General features: G+C 50.8%; 1 long non-coding RNA gene across 1 annotated transcript; it reads right to left on the bottom strand.

Moving 5' to 3' along the window:
- Window positions 1–500: 500 nt before the first annotated feature.
- Window positions 501–7,329, bottom strand: LOC145520415 (uncharacterized). The gene is made up of 2 exons (XR_014064455.1): window positions 7,156–7,329; window positions 501–855 (listed from the first exon to the last, which is right to left on the bottom strand). It is a non-coding gene; the product is annotated as an uncharacterized LOC145520415 (long non-coding RNA).
- Window positions 7,330–7,558: the final 229 nt, after the last annotated feature.

A 7,558-nucleotide genomic window follows, 5' to 3' on the forward strand; every position in this document is an offset into this window, starting at 1 on the left:
AGGAAATCAACCCTGAATATTCATTGGAAGTACTGATGCTGTAGTTCCAATACTTTGGTCACCTGATGCAAAGAGCTGACTCATTGGAAAAGACCCTGATTCTGGGAAAGATTAAGGGCAGAAGGAGAAGGGGATGACAGAGGTTGAGGTGGTTAGATAGCAAAATCAACTCAATGGACATGAGTTTGAGCAAACACCAGGAGATGGTGAAGGACAGGGAAGCCTGGCATGCTGTAGTGCATGGGGCCACAAAGAGTGAGCCATGACTTAGTGACTGAATAACAGCAAGCGAGACCGAAGGATTCACCTCTAAGCTCTCTCTCATAGTTCTGGGCAGCTCTGGGATCCTAGCAGGCTGCTGGCTGAGGGCTTCAACACGTCACAATGTTGGCTTCTCCATAGTGCTTTCCATGATATAGAAGCAGTTTCTCCCCAGAGTGAGTGATGGGAGAGAGAGAGTGAGCCAGAGATCTCCAGACAGGAGCCACACATACCATCACTTTTGTCATATTTTATTGGTCACACAAACCAACTCTGATATAGTGTGGGAGGGGCTACAAGAGTTTGAATACCAGGAGGTGGGGGTCTCGGGGGTCATCTTAGAGGTTGGCTGAGACAGAAAGTGAAACAGAGGAAGCACAGGAAGCCAGCAGAAGGTGTAGTAGCAAGCCAGATCCCACTGTGGGCCACCGGGGCTTAACCCCACAGGGGGACCCTGGAAGACAGTGCAGAAGATGCCTCAGCATCATCCCAACCTCAAGGTGAGGACACAGGGGTGTTTGTCCTTCCAACCCCAGCACGTCATTAGTTGAGAGGTGTTTCCATGGGCATCAGCTCCAGCATCTTCAGCTTTCCCTGTACGCAGAGCAAGCATAATGGGTGGTGCCCTAGTGGAATCTACTGCAATGGTGACTGTCTCTTACTCTAAGATTCCTGGTCCATAAGTGAGGATGATAACAACACTTACATGATAGATAACTGTGCAGTGGTTAAGCCTGCCTAATAGAGAGTGTTCAGTAAAGCCTGTGGTGTGGCTACAGTGGTACTTCTGAGCAGCAGTCTCCAAGCTTTTTGGCACCAAGGACTGGTTTCATGGAAGACAGTTTTTCCATGGACCAGCAGGGTTGGGGGATGGTGGATGGTTTGGGGATGATTCAAGCACATTGCATTTATTGTGCACTTTATATCTATTATTATGACATCAGATTCATGTGAGATCATCAGGTGTTAGATTCCAGAGGCTGGGGACCCCTGATTCTGAGGGATGGCTGTGAGGATGAAATGAGATGATGTCGACACTGCCCTTGTTAAATCTCCATTTCCTGACTCCCATTGCTATGCTCTTTCCAGCTCACCACATCGCGCACTCCAGACAATAACACGTCACGTCTCTGTGTTCTGACACTTAGAGGAGCCCAGCGACAGGCTGGGAGTGGAAATGGGCTATTTTAAAAGCTGTTGCCTTCCTAAACATCCAAGAGACACCCAGGCGGCCCAGGGAGCCCACTGGCATATCAGAACCTCGGACAGCTCTCAGAGGCTCTGCTTGCCTAGCCAGCTTTCATCCCCCTTGTTCTTAGCAATGCCTCTACAGTAGTCAGATGTCTTGAGACCCTCCTGTAGGGCAGGAAAGTGTTTTGTCCGAGGCTCTATAGCTAGAAGGGCGGAGCCAGGACTCAAAGCCCAAGTATGACTGCCTTAGATAAAGCACCTTACCGCTCTGTATCTCTGTTTCTTCATCGTAATAAGGGAACAAGGTTGGCTCCATGGGCATGTGACATGGTTTAATTTTCTCCTGTCACTGTCTTGAAATTCTTAATAATTGTTTAACAGGGAGGATCGGCATTTTCATTTTGCACTGAGCCCTGCACCTCACACTCAGCCAGTCCTGTGTGGGAATAACTATCACAGCTCCTCCCTCTACTGGACATGTGTTTTCTGCTCCAGCCCTACTCTCCAGCCTTCTTCCCCTGCCCTATGGCCCAGAAGGCTGGCTTTTAAGAACTAGCCCTCAGTCTCCCTTGTCACCTGTTGAACAGTTGGGTTCGGCTGATGGGAGACTGGAGGGCAGGAGGAGGGTGGGTGCTTGGGCCTAAGGGCATGCTACCCACCCCCCACTGGGGTGTTTGTCCTGTCTCCTCCCTGCTGGGTTACTGCAGTTTGGCCACATCCCTCCACTGAAGCCACAGCTTCTGGCAGGCGGCCCTCTCCTAAGCTTCGGGCACTCTCTCTGTAGTCCTTTTAGGCCCACAGCTGCTGAACTCAGGCGCTTCGTCATCCTTTATTGGTTTCCCTGCCTCTCTCGTTAAACTCTCCGGACTTTCTCCATATGTGTGCACCTCCTGTTTCCCATCAGGACCCTGCCTGATACAGTCTCCAATGGAACTATCAGGAAAGCTTAGAAAAATCCCACATGTAACAAACACATTCAGCATGGTTCAGATACACAGTATGTACTGAGTGAAAATTCACTATGATTATTGGTTATCTAGCTCCAAAGGCTTAAAGCTCTTAGCCAGTATCCTACCCAGTCACAACCCTCCCAGTACACACACACACATGCACACACGCACACACGCACACACACATCACAAGCCACTCTACAAAAATAGTTCATTTGATGGAGTGTAGACAACCAGAAAGAGCTGTGTCTACAGGTTTCTGGCTTCAGGAGTGAAGCTTGGAATGTAAATAGCTCCCGAAGACATCTTGTTTCTAGCCCGTGGGCTCTAGGCTGCTCTGTGATTCCCATCTTGGGTCGGTCTCTCTCTCTCAAAGGAAAACTCAAAAGGCACTTTTAAGAAAACCACAGAGATAACTGTTGTGGTGGAAAGGCTTGGCTGGGTTGGGAGAGGAGAGACATGGAGGCACCCTAGGCAGATCTCCCAGGAATCCACTTGCCTCAGGTTGGATTCCCCAGAATCAGACCTTGAGACAAGGATTCTAATGGAAGCAACTTATTAGCTGGTGACCCCAGGAAGCCCTTTTGGGGAAGCTGGGGAGGGAGGGCGTAAAGAAAAGGCTCACTGCTGAGCAGGTCCCTGCCATGGGCTGCTGGGGCTTAGGGTTCACGTCAAGCCATCCTGGAGGGGCAGGAAGCTGGATTACATCCTCCCACTCCCGTCCATCGTCCGTCTTTGGCCAGGGCTGCTTCCAGGAGCACACCCGACCTGACGTGCATGGCCAACAGAGAGCAATTGGGTGGAGAGGGGCAGAGCCCACAGTGGGAACTGCCAACACCCCTTCAACTTGAAATGCACCCTCAGTCAGAGGAACAGGCCAGAGCCTCCTGTGACGGGAGTCCTGGGCTTGCACAGCCAGCATCTGTGCAGGGGTCTGTCCCTTAACATATGCTGTGTGGGGTCCTCTCACAGCGCTGTGAGGTGAGCTTGTGGGGACAGTCTCCTGCACTTAACAGACAAGGAAACTGAGGCAAAAAGATTGCACGGCTTTTGTAAGATCAGACAGCTGGTAAATGAACAAAATAAATGAAAATTTCTGCCCTGATGTCCTTGAAATTCTGATAAATAGATAGACAAGCAAATAGGTAGGCCTTTAAAAGGCAACAAATGCTGTTGAAAACTTAAGGAGATATGTGTGTGTGTGTGTGTGTGTGTGTGTGTGTGTGTGTAACTGTATATAATATGTGTGTGTAAAATAGACAGGATTGGGAATGCTGGGGGAGGGCTAAAAATAGAATAGAGTGATCAGAGAAAGATTCTAGAGATGGTAGCATTTAAGGACTCACAAAAGGTGAGGGAAGGAGGGTCCCATGTGAGGGAACCGTGTCCCAGAGCAAGGGAGTAGTTAACAGAGACTGCTGAGGCAAGAGCCGGCCCGTGTACGGAGCGCAGAAGCAGCCAGGAGGTCTGCGTGGCTGAGACCAGGGGTGGGCTTCCCAGGAGAAGGGACCACCAGCCCAGATCCTGCTTCAAAGGCCACTGCAGGAGCTTTGATTTCTACTCGGAGGGTAGTGGCTTCTGAACAGAGGAGGGATCTGGTCATTTAACAGAATCCCCCTGGCTACCAGGTTGAGAAGAGAATTTAGTAATGCATGAATGAGTGCGTGAGAATCCTTGTACCTCTTCACAGTTTAACCACTTTATGGCGGGACGAGAGGCAGGAGAGGGTGGGGAGCTGGTGGAAGCCACACTGCAGCAGAGCCTGGAATCCAGGCCCTGCAGACACACAGCTGGGCCTGGCGGGAGGCTGACGGTCTTTGCTGTGATCCAGCTGCCCCGCCAGCCCTGTGTTCCCACCACCAGCGCAGCCTCAGGGGGCCGGTGTGATCATAGACATGAAAGCCAGCCCCATGCAGGGACGATGATCAGAAGCCTTGTGACAACTGTTTCCCCTCAAAACACCGCTTTCAGGAGGCCCCAGGCCATCGGGGCGGCCCTTCTCATCCTCCTCCAGCTACCTGGGCTGCCTGCCAGTCCCCCAAGCAGCAGGCTGAGGCTGTGGCCCTCCTACGGAACAGGAGAAACAGTCACAGTTGCTCAAATACTAACCTTCTGCTGAAGGCAGGCCTGCTCTGAAGGGAGGAGCCCATAGTTGCAGATGAGGCTGATCAGAGTCTGATCATCACAGATGCCTGACTGCAGCAGATGTGCCTGGGGCTACAATGTTGAATGAGACCAGGTCCCTGCCCTCAGAGAGCTCTCAGCCAGGCTTCCAGGGTGCCTGCGTGCTTGGTAAGTCACTTCAGTCGTGTCCAACTCTTTGTGACCTCACGGACTCTAGCCCGCCAGGCACCTCTGTCCATGGGATTCTCCAGGCAAGAATGCTGGGGTGGGTTGCCATGCCCTCCTCCAGGAGATCTTCCTGACCCAGGGATCAAAACTGGGTCTTCTGCAGTGCCAGCAGTTTTTTTACCATCTGAGCTACAGGGAAGCCAGGAGGCAACTGTGTGTGTGTGTTTTTTTTTAAATATGTTCCCATAACATTTTAAAACATAATTATGTTTATTTATGTCTGTGCTGGGTCTTCATTGCTGCACAGGCTTTCCTCTCATTGTGATGAGCAGGGGCTTCAGTAGTTGTGGCACACAGACTCATTTGTTGTGGTTCCCAGACTCTAGAGCACAGACTCAATAATTGGGACACATAGGCTTAGTTACTCCACGGCATGTGGGATCTTCCTAGACCAGGGATGGAACCCATGTCACCTACGTTGGAAGGAGGATTCTTTACTACCAAGCCACCAGGGAAGCCCCAAATGGTTTTTTTTTTTTTTTAATTTTATTAGAGTATACTTCATGAACAGTGTTGTGTTAATTTCAGGTGTATAGCAAAGTGATTCAGTTATACATGTATTCATTCATTTTCAAATTCTGTACACATGTAGGTTACTTTCATCAGTGTTTTTATAGTTTTCAGAGTATATGTCTTTTGACTCCTCAGGTGGGTTTATTCCTAGGTATTTTATTCTTTTTGATTCAATGGTGAATGGAATTGTTTCCTTAATTTCACCTCTGAGGCAATATTTTCAGACTTGAGTGGAAACCCAGGAAGGGTTGATTGGAGAATGTAGAGTGGGCTTTGAAGTATGATTAGAAGTTACCTGTAACCAAGAAGAGAGGCCTGGGCATTCCAAGTGGAGGGAACGAACGGCTCCAGCAAAGGCCCAGGGGTACAAAAGGTCATGGAGTGGTCAAGGAATTGCCAAAAGGCCAAGACAGAAGGAACAACCAGAATATGTTTGCATCTCTTCCTTTCTCTTCTCCCCACATAGTCTCTAAAAATCCTCTTTACTGCTCAAACAATTCTGCTCTGCCCTCAATTTGCATTCCTCACCCCAATCCACCCCAAAGGTATACAAATATTCATCCAAACAAAACACCTGTCTTCCCAGGGAGGAAATGAGCTTCTGAGAGCATGTGATTTTCAGCACATTATTGCCCAAGAGATGAGAGAGTGTTTCGACATTTACCCACTATTCTAACTGGGGGTGCTAAATGATCTGGCCTGGGTGGGACTGGATTAGGAATCAAGGAAAAGTGGTGGATGGAAAGGAACAAGGGTGGATTCAGATTAAAGAGGCCAAGAACCCAGGCTGAGCTACTGAAATGCTGCTGGAGGCAAGGGGTGGCCTGGGCCCTGGGTGGCTCAGCCAGCGGCCACCCCAGGCTTGCTGAGGGTGAGCACAGAGTTGGCATTCAGAGCTGTCAGAAGCGATTAATTCATCAACAGCACAGCGCACTGGAAAACTGGCTCTGACTCAATGGCTCATTAATACCCGGACTCTGATCAGCCCGCAGATGCTAATTCAAGTCGCTCCAAACAAAGGGCGGCCTCCCAAGAGCTCAGCATTAACCCTCCGAAGCTTCCTCTGCAGGACACAGTCGGAGCCTGGTGGGGAGGAGCCTGGGGTGGGCTCTGGGCCACCCACCATCCTACCACATGAGGACAGGCTCACGCTCAACAGCTCTGCAGGGCCAGCGCCCAGGGGCACTTAGAGTATCAGGCCCAACCCCTGCCATTTGGCACACAGGTAGAGACACTGAGGCTCAGGGAGGTCCCGGGCTTGCCCAGGGTCCCAGAGTAAGAAAGGAACAGAGCTTGGACATGACTGGAGGCCAGAGGCCTTCCCACTCTGCTCTTTTGTCTCCCAGTCCCTAGGGCAGCCCTATGTCCCTGTCTCTGAGCCCCACAAACAGTGGGAAAAAGCAGAGCTTGGCCATGGCCTCAGGCTGATAACAGGCACACGGGTGGGGTATTCGGGGAGGGCAGCAGCCTCCTACTCACCCCCATACCCCAGCCCCCAGCCCTGGGCCTGATACAGAGCCGGGTCTTGAGAAAACACAGAACAGTTCCCGACTGAGTAGGCGGGCTGCAGTCTGTGGAGTTGCAAAGAGTCAGACACAATTAAGTGCACACACACGCACACACACACACACAAACTCTAAATCAATCTCAATGGGAATGATGTTTTAATCAGGTACAAACTGCTCCATAAGTTCGGAGGGAAAAGAGATCTTGGAAGGCTTCCTGGAGGAAGGAGCATCAGATATGAGCCTTTAAGCAAAGACAGGCCCTGCCTGGGGCTGTTCTGAGCATCTTCTCATTTCATCCTTACCACAACAACCCAACAATGATTATAGCCATGATTATATCCACTTTACAAATGAGGAAACTGGTCAGGGTAAGTCCTTACCCAAAGTTCCATATCCAGGAAGCAGAGGAGTTGAGACGTGAATCCAGGTCTTTCTGTCACCAAAATGCATGTCCTCATTAGCTTCTGAAGGCCCGGCTCAGTTAGCCCTGCCGAGGGAAACCAGACTTCCTCAAGACGTGCCCTCTCATCCCTGGGACCACATGTCATTCCATCCCAAGACCATATGTGCCCCTCCTGCCATGGATTCTGGTCAGCTGTGCCTATGAGCTCGGGGGGTCATTGTGGCATCACCCACACCCAGCACCAGCATTTGCAGGCTGGGAGCCACCCACAGATACCTGCCGAGGGGACTTTAATCCATTGACCCCGAGATCTCAGAGGGCCGCTGTGAGGACTCCACGAGTGGACTCCAGCTCAGGAAGAGGCTGACTCCGTGCCAGGG

Source organism: Giraffa tippelskirchi, chromosome 9 (assembly GCF_054371585.1).
Source record: "Giraffa tippelskirchi isolate mGirTip1 chromosome 9, T2T-mGirTip1v1.2.pri, whole genome shotgun sequence".
Taxonomy (NCBI): Eukaryota; Metazoa; Chordata; class Mammalia; order Artiodactyla; family Giraffidae; genus Giraffa; species Giraffa tippelskirchi.